This window comes from Chanodichthys erythropterus, chromosome 13, assembly GCF_024489055.1.
Source record: "Chanodichthys erythropterus isolate Z2021 chromosome 13, ASM2448905v1, whole genome shotgun sequence".
NCBI classification, from domain to species: domain Eukaryota; kingdom Metazoa; phylum Chordata; class Actinopteri; order Cypriniformes; family Xenocyprididae; genus Chanodichthys; species Chanodichthys erythropterus.
The window spans coordinates 25,842,084-25,856,494 of NC_090233.1; the positions used below are offsets into that span (position 1 = coordinate 25,842,084).

A 14,411-nucleotide genomic window follows, 5' to 3' on the forward strand; every position below is an offset into this window, starting at 1 on the left:
AACTGCATAAAAGTCATATCCTAGTACTTTTTTCTTCTTCTTCTTTTTTTTTTTTTTTTTTTTTTTTAAATAGTCTATTTACTTAGTATGCTTCACAATATTATAGGCTATTAACAGTATTAAGGTGGGCTTATGTTATGGCACACAGCCGACTACATGTAGGCTAGCCTACAAGGTACGAGAATACAGCCTTTATGGGGTCAAAGTATACGAGTATAAGAATAGGCTATATTTATAAGAATATTGACCCTGCTTTTATGTCAGTAAATGGTTGAATTTTGTTGTTATTGGTTGCTGCGGATGCCTATAACCGTTGCTAAAGCCGTCCCCAGTTTCACAAGCTCACTGTTCAGGTCCTGAGCGTTTATAATTTCGCAAATAATAAACGTGCTTTAAGGTGACGTTTGGACGCTGACAGCGTCACCGTGGTAACAGCCCTCAATTACCCATGATTGGCCGACCCGTGGGAATATTTAAATTCCCCCTTAGCGCTGATTGGCTGGTGGGCGGTCTGTGGAGCCGTGAGAGTCTGCACCGTTCCGGGTTATTGTCAGTCTTGGCAGCCCGGCGCAGGGGGAGAGGCGCAGTGCCTATGAGCGAGTCACAGAGACGCGGAATATAGACAAATATTGATGTAAGTTCGTTAATTCTTGCTTGATATTAATATGAACAAGAGCTGCAACCTTTGGACTCCTTCAGAGGAATAATTAAACGGACATCGGAGTTGAAATCGCGACGGAAGGTTTCCGAGCAAGGGGATGAAGAAAACCGCTGGAAGTGAACGGTGATTTCTCTTCCCCAGGATTAAACGGCGTATATTAAATTCCCGCACCTGCTCTTCTGTTCAAGGAATATCGCCTTAAACACAACGAGGGCTTTCTAGCATATTCCGTGGATAAAATATTCCTCCTGATTGTATACGCCAAAGTCTGTTCGCTGTTTGGATTTAAGGACGTTTGCGAATCGCAGTTTATTTAATTGGCAAAGCACTTATTTATTTATCGGATTCGTGTCAGCAGAAAAGCTGTCGTTTTTTACTGGAGTTTGCAATTTCCTACTAAGCCTTACTCGGAGATTATTCCAGTAAGTAAACGGGTAAAGAAAAATCCTGACCGACGGAATCATTTACGATAGTTCAGAACGCAGTTAACGGAGCGCAGTTGACAGACGGCATTTTTTGGGAACAGCTCCTTACTTGATCCGCTGTCCCTTATTTAACAAGAACACAGATCGGATTCATTAAAAAAAAAAAAAAACAAGAAGAAATCTTAACCGAAAGGCAAGCAAAAACTGCCCAACGATCCTGTAGAATAAGCTGTTTTTGGATGACTTTTTCCTTTTTTACGCGCGTGAAAAACGCAGATAAAAGGAACTCATAACAAGTCAACTGAATATACCAGGGATTACAAAAAAAATTTTCCACTTAATCTAAGAACAGAATGAGATATTATTGATTTTTTTCCCCCCTCATTTCCCCTCTTCTGTTCTTTCGGCCGCTTCACGTTCCCACAGTCCTGTCATCACAAACCTGCATGGAAATCTAGTCAGCACCACAGAGCGATTTATGGTAAATATACTCTCTCCTATTCATAAGTTAAGCCTTAATTGAACTTTCACTGAAAATATACATGTTAAAGACCTTTTGTTTTTCCCATAATGAGGTTTTTACTCTATGCAACTGTCACAATTTAACGCTCTTCGAGACGTATTCTTGAATCAAGTCGCAGTCGGCCAATGCAGTGCCCTTACAAAAATGTTGTATCTTTTAAAAACTATTGTTAAAAAATATTATATCGCTGTGGTTCGTACCAAGTTTCCACAGTTTTATCATGATAACACTAACTTTAGTGACTGTGGTTACTAATAGCTTCGTGATTTTTGTTGTTGTTGTTGTTGACAATGTACATAGTTAAACTCCATTTGAGCGTTAAATTATGAAAGAAGTGTACAATTACATTGCAACTAGTGAAATCTCAATAATGCAAAATGTGTGATGGCAACTTTGACTGTGAGTAACAGAATCGCCTTTGACTGAATGGTGATTTTCAGCAATGATTAGCTTCATTTGAATAACGCTCCGCTTTTGTCGTCATATAATTGTGCGAAGTGGCGTCTTTTGCGTCCCTGGCAGAACATATAACCTTTGTTTCAAGGTTTTACCTGTAATAAATAAAGGAAGTGCAGTAAAATGGAGGTGTCAGGCGCTGAATGGCCCCAGGACGCGCTTTGATGTGCACTATGGGTGTTTTAAAGAGTACGCTGACAGGATGAATGCGCTCAAAGCATAAAATCTGGTTACAACACGATGGCAGGCGAGAGGATCTGAATAAAAGGTGTGAAAGTCTTTTCCTGTACCTCCTCGTCTTAGTTTCAGCACAGAGTGCGTCAATGATTTCCTTTATGGCTTAATCTCTAACTACTGAATTTAAATAGCGGTGCGGTAGCTTCAGTGGTTAAAGTTCTGGGCTGGTAAGTGAAGGGTTAGGTTCAAGTTATCACAATTGTGCCCTTTAGCAAGGCACTTAACCTCAGGTTGCCTCAGGAGCACTGGCCTCCTAAAAGTAAGATGTTTTGGGTAAAGTTTGACTAAATAGTTTCAGGAGTGGCTCATGACAAGATGTGAAAGGTTTGATTGATTAAATGCTTTGTATGTTTAGGGCCCATTTGGATGGTTGGCTTGGTCGTGAACAGACTTTTCATGTAAAGCTATTATCCTAGCACTCGGTTGTCAGCTGTTCCTTCTCCATGCATCGTTTGCAGTTTCCAAGAACTGACGTTTTGCATATCCTATCTCTATGAAATCTAATCAGTGAACGCTCGGGTACTGGCTAAACTACAGCCTGGGTTTTATTTGGCCGTGAGAGCAGATCAGTTGGCCTAAACAAATATTTTGTTTTTATTACAAGGGACTTTAACCCATTATTTGCAGTCTTTCTGAGATTGACTACAATAGTTTGCAAAAAGTTTTTTTTTTTTTTTTCCCCAGGTCTGGCTCCACAGGGTAGGTTTGACCCACCTAAACATGAGCTTGGCCCACCCTGAATGTCCTAAACTTTTTAAAATTATTATTATTATTATTTTTATCTGTATAATGGTTATTGTGGGTTATTGTTATTCTGTGGCAGTGGTGCAAAAACAAAATTTTCCATCCTTTATGGCACTTTAAATCTTAAGAGCTGCTCCATGAGATATTTTACTGAATAATCCTTGGACAATCAATATCTGATGCAAAACAGCCTGAACTGAGGCATTTTTTAAATATATATTAATATATTCATTCTTAAAAGCAGTCCAAGTAGTTTAACATTGCAAAATAAGTATAGCTGATTAAAAAAATGTTATATAGACCAGCATGAGTATGCATATTGATTTTCTGTCAGAAAAGAGAACATTTTTTTTCTCCTCCCATACATCACAATTTGAGTCTCACGAGGCCCCCCGTCATTTCTCCGCTGCTCTGACTAATGCGATTGGCCCCATGCTCCGTGGTGGACGTTCCACTCTGCAAGTCATCACTCTGGAGGCTTAGGGCTCTGGCTCTTAGCTCGGCTCCAGCATGTGGTCTTCCTCAGGGCCTGGCAGCCTCATTACCCCAGCAGAGTCCCTCACTCTGAGGGCTGCGACTCCCTCCACCCGTGGAGACAGCACCTGTCAAGGAGTATGCTCACCACTCTATTGAATAAAACATTCAGTGATGTACGAGTGGAAAGGTTCACCTCCGGGGGCCAGAGTTGCCTCATTTCCTACTCCTGCTGCACATCCGTGACCCGCTGAGCAAATTGGCCCGGTATTAGCTCTGTGGCTCGATCTCACCTAAACAAATAGAGCTTCCAGCATAATGCTAATCTCAACTGAGCTGAGTGCGTGGGGGAGAGGGGGAGATAGCTGGTGGCGAGATGGTATGGTCTAATATTTAGGTCACTGAATTGTCTTAGCATTGTTTCTCATTTTTCATAGCTTATTTAATTTTTCTGTTTTGTCAGTTTCTAGTTTTTGTTGACTTTTTCCCACATCTGATTCAATCACATTGGGACATTTGCACACATTATTAGTTTTGAGTGAAACTTGCGTTTTTCCTTGTGTGCTGTAGGTACTTTTCCAGACAAAGTAATTATGAAGAGTATGACCATACTCTTCATAACCATACCCCCCCCCCCCCAAAAAAAAAATCAGTTTATTGTACCACCGTCAGCAGAAAGGTTTGTCTTGATGGAGGTACGCTGTTTGGGCGCAATTCAACCTCTGCTTACTGTATTGAACGGGAAAGATCTTAATGAGATTAAATCAAGAGCGAATGGAGTTGAACTCATACCCGTTTCACCGTTTCTGCCTCTGCCGCAGATGTTGATGGATAGTTTAATTTCAGTAGGATATTATTAAAGAAGTGTGCGCTGTTCATTTGAATATAGAGATAACGGTGTAGATTGATTGATTGATGGCCATGGGGTGAAATCACTCAACCATTTTCTTATTAAAACCAGGGAGAGCGAGGGCTTCGCTCATGAATATCGTTATATTAGCAAAACTTTAATTTCCTGCCTTATATATTAATCTGTTTTTAGGTATTGTCTCAGCTGCTAGTATAGTTGTAGTTCCCTGGTCATATAATCAAACCTTTCTTTCTAGAAATCGGCAGTGAGTAGCCTGCACACACATGCTTTTTTCCCCAATTCTTTAAACATAAATAGGCTTTTACAGTAACACATCTTTAAGAGCTGCAATGAACGATACAAGCACTCTTGCATTTAACCCCAGTTCCTTTTTCCTAGGGGGCTGGTGGAGCTGTTAGTTGGATGGATGGGGCAGGACATAGTCCTTGAACTTATCTCTCTGGAGCATCCAAACAGTGGGTCATTAGGTGCAAACATCTCACTATCTCTGAAGGATTGGGGCATGGCCTCATTCTTATACGCTAGTTTTGACGGGACGATTGAAGTATAGTAAGTACATGTGTGAAGGATACATGCATATATCTAGTTGATTGGTTTGTTTATGGGATTTGTATGTAGTTTAATTCCCTTTTTGTTGTTTTCTGGTAATGTGCAAGAAGAGGTCATTGCCATCCAAACCATATGTTTGACTTCTTTTGAGGTTCAGTTGAATTTTAACACAAGTTAGGGGAGGGTGTGGGGTGAGGCAGGACCTGATGTCGACCTTGTCCCATATTCAGCTGTCACCCATGGTATTGTTCAAAATGGAAGCCCTGATGTCCAGAGTAGCACACACAAAAAGTGTCTAAACTTACTGGTCCCTTTTACCATCACCAACAGAATGGATCTCCATCTTGTGCATTTTTTGAAATCACTGGTACTTTGAAAAATGAATAGACCAATTTACTGTGGCTGCTGAGAAATATAGAATAGAGAAGAGTGTCAAAAGAAAATGTCTTTGTTAGTTGTGAAAGTGCAGTGAATGGATTGTGAATGCTCCTGTCTCGTTGCTCTCCTACAGAGCTCCTCCTGCGAGTATTGAGTGTTAAGGAGGTGCCATTGTTCCGGAAGAGCTATTATATCTGTGCCCCTGGTAATCCACAATTTCTATCCTCTCTCCCCCACTCCATTCCCCAAGCCGTTCGTACAATGCTAATGTTCCCAACATCTGTTAACGCGCAACACCTGCGGTGGAGGCTGTTTGATTCTCTCCTTTATGGCATTCCTTTCTCCCCTGTCGCTACATAAAAGGCTCAGCCCGCGTTGTTTTCGTAGGTGATATTGATTAAAAGTGTCGGGAAGAAAATCCAAGCATGGAAATGGTGTCAAGATGCGGCACTCTAAATGGAATTTCTGGATAACTTGTGTTGTTGTTGTTTACTTGACCTTTGCTTTGCTGCGGTTTCAATTTCACCAGCTTTATCCTCATCCAGATGAGACGCTGGGCTGCAGCTTGTTGATTTAGCCGTTCCGAGGTCCTTTCTTCTCTGGCACCTCTGCAGCTTCAAGGAGATGAGGATTTCACAATTTATTGAGGGTTTTTGCCTTCTCCGTACTTCTCAAAACATTGGAATTAGCTAATTATTTTGGATAATTTGGCCGGAATCTCCTCTTTTTACATTCTGTTGAGGATAGAGCAACAGTGAAACTCTCTTTGAGCATTTGAAGGAGCTGTTTTTTCCCCTTCAGGCTTAGAGAGATACCTGTGGCATGTTTGTCATTTAATGGCTTTGAGTGCAGAAGAAGAACGGCAGATTAAATGGTGTATGTACAACTTCACATCTTCTCTGCTTCATAGCTAATCGCACTAGCGAACAGGAATTATATTCAAAGAGCGCCCCTTTGAAGGGCAAATTGTTCTTCCTAAAAACAAACGGCTGTGTAATCGGCCTCTTGGGTAGATTGATTTCCTGCTAGTGACAGTGGGGGGATGCTGGGAAAGTGGCCCTGCATGCTGCTCCTGAAGGACTGAAAAGTTTGCCTGGGCATCTGTCATTGAAAATTACGGGAGTGTGTGTTTTTTTTTTTTTTTTTTTTTTTAAAGAACTTTTCTAGAGAATTCATAGTGCATCCTGTTCCTCCTTGTAAAGGGAGCAGTTCAATTTCCATGAGTTACGGCTTAGTGTTTTCAGTTAGTGACTTTGTACTCCCTTCACTATTGTTTCTCTGCCAGCATAATTCAGCAAAATGCTTTCAGCATAGCTCTGTTATATGCCGTTGCAGATATCTTTGTTCTTTACCCCATTTTTGCGAAAGATTTGGGCAATATCCTGAATCTCATACCCTCCCATGGTTCATTTCATCATTGTGACATGCTGTAATGAAACTATCGTTGCAATCCAAGGCTGGGCTGTTTAGACTATATTTTTCACCGTTACTTTAAGGGACAATTCACCAAACAAAAAAAAAAAAAAAACATCATTTTCACCCCCCCATGTTTCTCCAATCACAAAAAGCGATTTAAGGAACTTTTGTATTGCACTTTTACATACAGCAATCTATGTGTTGTTCTCTCCACCCATAAGGCCTATAAACTTTTAAATGAGACTTTTTACATTTTTTCTTTTCTTGGGTTAGGGTTAAAGGTTAACTTTGTGTTTCATGTCATTAAAATCCGAGCTGCAATTTCGCATCCTCTTTGCTACATCAATTCAAATTCATCATTATCAATTCAATTCAATTCTGAATGGCACACAACAGTGCTTAATAAACTAATATTAACATTAGTTGAAAAATGCGATAACTCATTAAAGCATTATCGTATCGAATATCACATTATTTAAGTGTGTAAAGTAAATGTAAATGTAAATAAAATATATTTAAAACCTGAAAATGACATAACCAGCATACATGTTTCACATTCTTTTTGTGAGAAGAATGCATCCCTACAGCTTCTGAAAGTGAGCAGCAGTGTTTTACTGTTTCATTACATGACAAGTGTCATTTTATTGTCAGTGCAAACCTAACTACATTTGATTATTCAATTTCTGTTGTCAAATAAACCCAATGTAAAAAATAACAGCTTAGTCTTCACTGTATAAATTAAATATACACTGATTCTTATTAAAGTTACATTAGTTACTCAGTCAAGAGCAGTTATTTTCTCTTTGTCTTTTGTTGTTTTATTAACATTAAGCACACAGATGGAAGCAGCTTTATTAGGCTGATGTCACTTTAAGAGCTGCACGGATCCAATATATTGTTTATGTTTGGCCATATAAGCTGCGGAAGAGAACTGAAATTGGATTATGCGCTTTCCGAGTGGTGGCTTTTGCATGGGAGTTCTTATTGTACCTATGCACTTTATGGATGTCACGCGTATGTAACAGTCATGTGTCCAGCCTATTCTCTGCTGTCTGCGTAGACCTAAAACTTGGACTTTTCAGAATCTATTGAAGTATTAAAGTCATTCAGTTATCATAAGCCATTGCGATATGCATATCATGATATGTACATTTGCGATATTTCGATAATTCTATATATATGGTGCAGCCCTACCAAATAAGAAAGAATGTCATACAGTTTGTAATAACATGAGGGTGAATAACCATATAATTTTTATTTTTGCTTGAATCAGGCCTGTTTGTGTTCCTGTGCTTTGTAATATTTGCAGCCTCACAACTGTTGCATCTCTCACGATCTCTCGCAACACAAGTGTTAGATCTCTCATGACTTGAAATCCATAGCTTATCTTGGATCATTGCAATGCTCCTGTTGACCCTTAAACTATGTCAACCCTGTTATTATAAAGAACGGTGTTATTGTTTGAACATATGGAGCTCACTGATAGGACATGACACATGCATGAGATATGGGCTTACTGCAGCACAAAACAGAGTGCCTGGTGTTCTCACGGAGTGGAAAGTTCTCCTAATCCCCCAGGAGGGTAAGACAGACTGCCCTGGAAGTCAAAGCTTAATTATCCGTCTGTCAGTCGGTCGCCTTTACAATAGTATGCCTATATCTTCTGTTTTTAGTGCTACTGAAAGAGACTTATACACAGCAAATGAGCTGTGAAAAGTTAACTGTTATCGCTGCATACAAAATTATTTTGTGGAGGTACAATGAATAGAGTAGACGTATTTATTTGCCTCTATTTACTAGCAAGGTTGTCTGGCAGAGGGTGTGACTAATATCTTACTCCCACTGCGCTTCTGAGTCTTATTTATTAACATTGTGGTGGGCAGCCTTTAAAGTGGGGGGAAAATTGCGTGCTTGCGTTACTTTTCCAGCGTATTAAGGCTATTAAAATGTAGTGAGATCCTTAGACTGTGACCTGTTTACAAATCCTGTTTCGTTTACTGCCAGGGAAAATGGGTTTTAGTCATGTGGTGCGGTTGAAAGTTTAACACATTTAATTACACTCTTAACCGTGACCACAAAGACAAAAGTTGATTCTGTTCGCATTCAAAGCAGGTTACGTAAATAAAGGTAGTGACATTGAACAAAAGTGTCATTGGCGGTGACATAGATTGCCATGAATCTCTTCAGATACATGCAATCTATATCTATATCATACACTCTGTGTGTTTCATAAAGGCAGTTAGTCAGCTTGTTGTGTCGTCAAGAGGTAATGAAATTTCCACTGACTGCAGGAAACAATGCCTTCGGCCTCGGCCGTTTGCGATTAACAATCCCATACCCCCTCTACCAACTTCATGCTGTGTGCTGGGAATGCAACACTTTATAATAAAAACTCTAGAGATTTGTATCACACATTGCCAGGCATAGATTTGTAATTGTTGATGTCGTTAATGGGTCGGAATACAATATGTCACTCCTTCGATAGGTTTGTGATTGAAAAAGCCATTGCATAGGGCTTTTCCCCCATGTTAATGTTATTGTTCAGAGACAGTGGCGACCAGCAAAGCGCACACAAGCCTCTAATGTAATGCTATTATTTCTGTACAGCGCTCCGCCGCTGTAGGCTGGGGTTTCTGCCATTCTTGGCCAGTGTTATTGCTCTTGTCAAAAGGTTCTAAACCAACAGTGATATTAGGCCCTCGGGCGTCTACTTTTCTGCATGCCTTCCTCTGCTCGAGCACAGGAGCCCAGGACTAAGACTGGATGGACACACACACACACACACCCACCCAGCCAAACCTCCTGCTTTATTACCTCCTGCCTGCTGCTGGAATTGCTTTCCTCCCTCGAGTGAGCCTGGCATAGGCAGCTTTATTGTGTTAACCTATTTGTGTGTCAAGAGCGATTGCGCCACTTTTTATCACTGTTTGTATTTGGATGGGGGGGGGGGGGTTATATGGATGGACGGTCACCTCGCTTTCCTCAGAGACTGGTAGAGACTGGTTGCTAAGCAGTTTTTAGTCACCCTCCCCAACGCTTTATCCATAGTAATCACTTTTATCTCTCAAAGATGTCATATATAATTAAGAGTCCACTCTCATCCTCTGAAACCCGCCTAATGACGGCCAGGTGTATGAGAAGCCGGGCGTTCGTGGACTGCCTGTTTGCTGTCTAATAGAAATATTTCTAGAATTGCAGCAATTTGGAACGGTAAGTTTGAGACGGTCTAGAGATTAGCGCATGTGCTGTAGTTCTTGTACGGATTAGATTTCAGCTAGCATCATGTTCCGGTACCTTCTATTGTCCATTCACTTTCACTTTTTTTTGTGCTCTTGTGTTTTTTGTTTTTTGCTCAATCAATTCCCTAAATAATTAAAAAGCCCCAGATTTATTTGAAGAAAAGCACTGGGGAATCATTTGTCAGTTCATTGGATTGATTTAAAACAATTGGTTTGTTGTATAGTTTGTATATTTAAGATACACAAATGGCCATCATTTTAAAGTACTTTTGCATTATCAGCCTTGTTGATCAGTTACTGCTATACCCTAAAAACTGTAGACAACATCTTCCCATGGAACTTTGGTCCTTGATATGACAACTACTGCAGGGTGATGACATGGCGATATTGCCCTCATTGGCTCATTTGTTGTTCTTTATGTGGCTCTTAGTTTTATTTTGATTGAGTTGGTAGAACTGCCGAGTGTGTCAGACTGCGTCCCGCAGTACTTCAAACCACGCCCCCTACTACAAGTTACTCCCCCCACAATGCAACAGTTATTCGGGATGTCATCAGAGTCCCTCCCTCTGGATTAGCAGATGTCATCAATAGAGGGTATGCATGTGACGTCACCGCCGGCCGCTATGACTGAGGTTATGCCCACTGAGTGGCAAAAGACTGAGTGGCAGCATAGGTTGAAGCGTGAATGCAGCGAAAATCGCACAAAACACATCCAAAACGGGAAAGAGCTTTGCAATTGACTGTACAAACAGCTTTGACACAAAATCTTAGGTATATTTTTACAGACTGCTGAAAGCTACAGAAAAGAGAAGCAAATGGATCGGTGCAAATCAGTGAAACAACTGGACTCCAGGCAGAGAGAAACAAGGATTTGCAGTTATCATTTTGTGTCAAAATGTTGTATTTTGTGGTAAAATCATACCCTATATATTGTATTGTTATATATTGTATTGACAACTTGCCAATATTAAACTTGCCATCTCATCAGTCCCTCCAGAAAAACACGATTATGCGATCGCCTGATTTAACGCATAATCAGCCAAAGTCCGCGTATTTATGCGGGGGTCGCATTTTTTCAAATACGCCGCACTTTTGCCGCATAAATTGCCGATTTCAGCAAGCAAAATATGCGGGGCTAGCATGTTGGGGAAATCACATTTTTTCTCTCTTTTTCATCAAACCGCAGTTTTTGCAAGTTCCCGCAATTTCATCACATAAAATTGCAAAAATATCCTGCATATTCTATCGCATTTTTTAAGAAAATGTGCCGCATAATCAAGGATTTTTGCCCGCAACAATCACAAAAAAAATCCGTTTTTCTGGAGGGACTGTCTTATATTCTGCATAATTGGGTGTTTTTAAATAAACACTGACAAAAACTTCAGTTTTAGGACTGGACGATATGACAAGCAGGTTCTTTTGCCACTCAGTCCAGCTGAGGGAACGTGTTCCAGGAAAGTGACATCAATGCATACCTTCTATAGTTCCACTCTTCTTATACTTCACTTTCCTCGCCTTTTTAAGCTATTGCAACCTAGTGATAAGGCAAACAGATTGTATGACATAGATCACCAGACGCCATAAGTCATCCTGTTTTTTTTTTTCCCTCAGTTTTTAAAGTATTTAAATAATGAAATTTACAGTAAATTTTACATTTATGGAAGGGGTAGGTTTAGCATAAGGTTTAGGGTTGGGGGTAGATTTTTAGCTAGAATTATCATGAGTCTTGTTTTTTCGTGGGAGGCATAACTTGTAGTTGTAGGCATAACTTACAGGGGTGTGGTTTGTTGTACTGTGGGACACAGATAGACTCTTGTCAGAACTGCTGACCCTCCAAGGACTAATGAACTGCCTACGCCACTTAAAGGGAGATGAGAGGTTTGGCAGATATGGTTGGCCCAAAGCCGAGTGTTTTATCTCCAGACCTCACTTGCTGAAAAGGTAGACAGGAGAGGCTTTCAAAAGAGTTTTTATTGTTTATAAAATCCCACATTTGCAACCTCCACTGTATGCGTGATTGCGCGTACATGTGTGCTTCTTGAGCCTGACCCCAATTTACACACTGCCTTTTTCCTAACGAAAGTCATTGATGTTCTTTTAGCTTGTGCCGAGTTTCAGGCATAATTTGTGTGCGGCCAATTATCTCTCCAGCTTTGAAGACTTTCCTCTTGCTTCTCCAGGTTGGGATGAAAATTAATTTGGAGCTTCCCGAGAGCCTTGAAGCCTAAATTAGACTCTGGTTAAAAATCAAGAATCTCTTGCTTTTAATTTGACATTTCAGTTTTGATTTCTTTTAGGCTTGGAAACACCTTAATTGCAGTTTGAACCATCTCAAATAAGCAGATTCTTCAGTGGTTTACTGCTGGAAATGTTCATTTGTGAATTTTATTGTACATTGTTTCAGAATTATGTTTGCTTAGGCTCTTTCTGAGTGTAGCTTGGCCTAGCAGTTGTCTAGTTAGTCTTAGAAACACAGAACTTTGGACTGGTAATGGTTTACTATCCTTTGTTGGGCACATTTGCTGATCTGTTATCTGTCTGGTGTTTGAATGTACACAAGTTATTTATATTGATAGGTAATGGTTAGAGGATATGGCTTAATTATTGCTAACTATCAGGGTGAACTCTTTGACTGTTCATAGATCAGAAACAAATTGGATGTTGACGTAAATGCAGGGCGAGCTTTAAAATAAGCCATCATGTCATTTGATTTTCATTTCATATTAAAAGCAGCATGACTGCCGTATTAAATTGCAGTCGACGGATGTGATTTTGGGAGGTTTGGATGTGTTCTAGAGTTCTGTCGTCTCATCCTGTCCCTCGCTCAAGCGGCTCCGCGCCGATTCCATGGGATCCTTCTGTGAGACCGGCTGTGACAGCTCTCCTGTTCATGGAGTCAGAATGCAGACATGCTGAAAACACAGCACACACGTTCTAACCTCCCATGTGTGCCTCCTCTGGAACATCTGTCCAGCTGTCATCTTGTCTCAGCCAATCAGATTCTGCTGTGGGCAGTAACTGTGGAAGTGTAGCTGAAGTAGTCTGTCTGCGTGTGTGTCTGTCTCTCTCTCTCTCTGAGGAATATGAGAGTGTGTCGGAGCATTGCTATGTGTTTTTACACCAAACATGTGCACACACACGCATACACACACACATACTCACACACACTCCCTCTGTGCCTGTTTACCAATAATGTGCAGAGATCTGAGCAGCAGATGGTTCCTAATTTTTATTTTTTCTCTGTGATTTTTTTCATGTTTAATCCCGATTTCCAAGTAATGCTGTCAACTTATATCATTTTCAGAATGTTTTTAATAGGAAGTGGTTTGTATTCAGCACAAAACTGTGGAGCGGTTCTTTTTCGCTATGTAGTGATGTCCGATTGCTGAGCAAATTGTTCTTTTTAATCATTTTGTCAAACTGTAACTATGAAATAAGTTACTTGTTAGGGCTATAAATGCAACATTTTGTAGACACAATCTATAAAACTTAAAGACATCAGAAAAAATCAAACCATAATTAAATTAAAATGAACATGTTGTGATAATTCATTGACTTTAAATTTTTTCAACATTTTTATATTGAACAAATGATGTGAACAACATTTTGTGACCATAAAAATAGAACATTTGGCAATCTGTAACTCATTTAAAAACAACAGAATTGAATATTTGTGACCCTGGACCACAAAACCAGTCATATGGGTCATTTTTTTTTTTTAAAGGTGCCCTAGAACTAAAAATTGAATTTATTTTGGCATAGTTAAATAACAAGAGTTCAGTACATGGAAATGACATACAGTGAGTCTCAAACACCACTGTTTCCTCCTCCTTATATAAATCTCATTTGTTTAAAAGACCTCCGACAAACAGGAGGATCTCAACATAACACCGACTGTTACGTAACAGTCGGGATCATTAATATGTATGACCCCAATATTTGCATATGCCAGCTCATGTTCAAGACATTACACAAGGGCAGAACGTCTGGATCTGTGCACAGCTGAATCATCAGACTAGGTAAGCAAGCAAGGACAACAGCGAAAAATGGCAGATGGAGCAATAATAACTGACATGATCCATGATATCATGATATTTTTAGTGATATTTGTAAATTGTCTTTCTAAATGTTTAGTTAGCATGTTGCTAATGTACTGTTAAATGTGGTTAAAGTTACCATCGTTTATTACTGTATTCACGGAGACAAAACTGTTGTTATTTTCATTTTTTAAACATTTGCAGTCTGTATAATGCATAAACACAACTTCATTCTTTATAAATCTCTCCAACAGTGTGTAATGTTAGCTTTAGCCATGGAGCAAAACCTCAAACTCATTCAGAATCAAATGTAAACATCTAAATAAATACCGTACTTACACGATTAGACATGCTGCATGACGAACACTTTGTAAAGATCCATTTGAGGATTATATTAGCTG

General features: G+C 39.8%; 1 protein-coding gene across 4 annotated transcripts in view; it reads left to right on the plus strand.

Annotated features, from left to right (window-relative positions):
- The first annotated feature begins 562 nt into the window (after positions 1-562).
- fam222aa (family with sequence similarity 222 member Aa) overlaps positions 563-14,411 on the plus strand; it is a 67,864-nt gene continuing 54,015 nt past the window's right edge. Inside the window, exons 1-2 of one of the 4 annotated variants that reach the window (XM_067405518.1) lie at positions 563-634; positions 1,513-1,567. The gene's annotated coding sequence lies outside the window, so the exon portion shown is untranslated. Of the gene's footprint in view, positions 635-1,512; positions 1,568-13,115; positions 13,993-14,411 lie in introns of those variants that run through there. The other 3 variants (XM_067405519.1, XM_067405521.1, XM_067405520.1) reach the window with 3 other exon arrangements.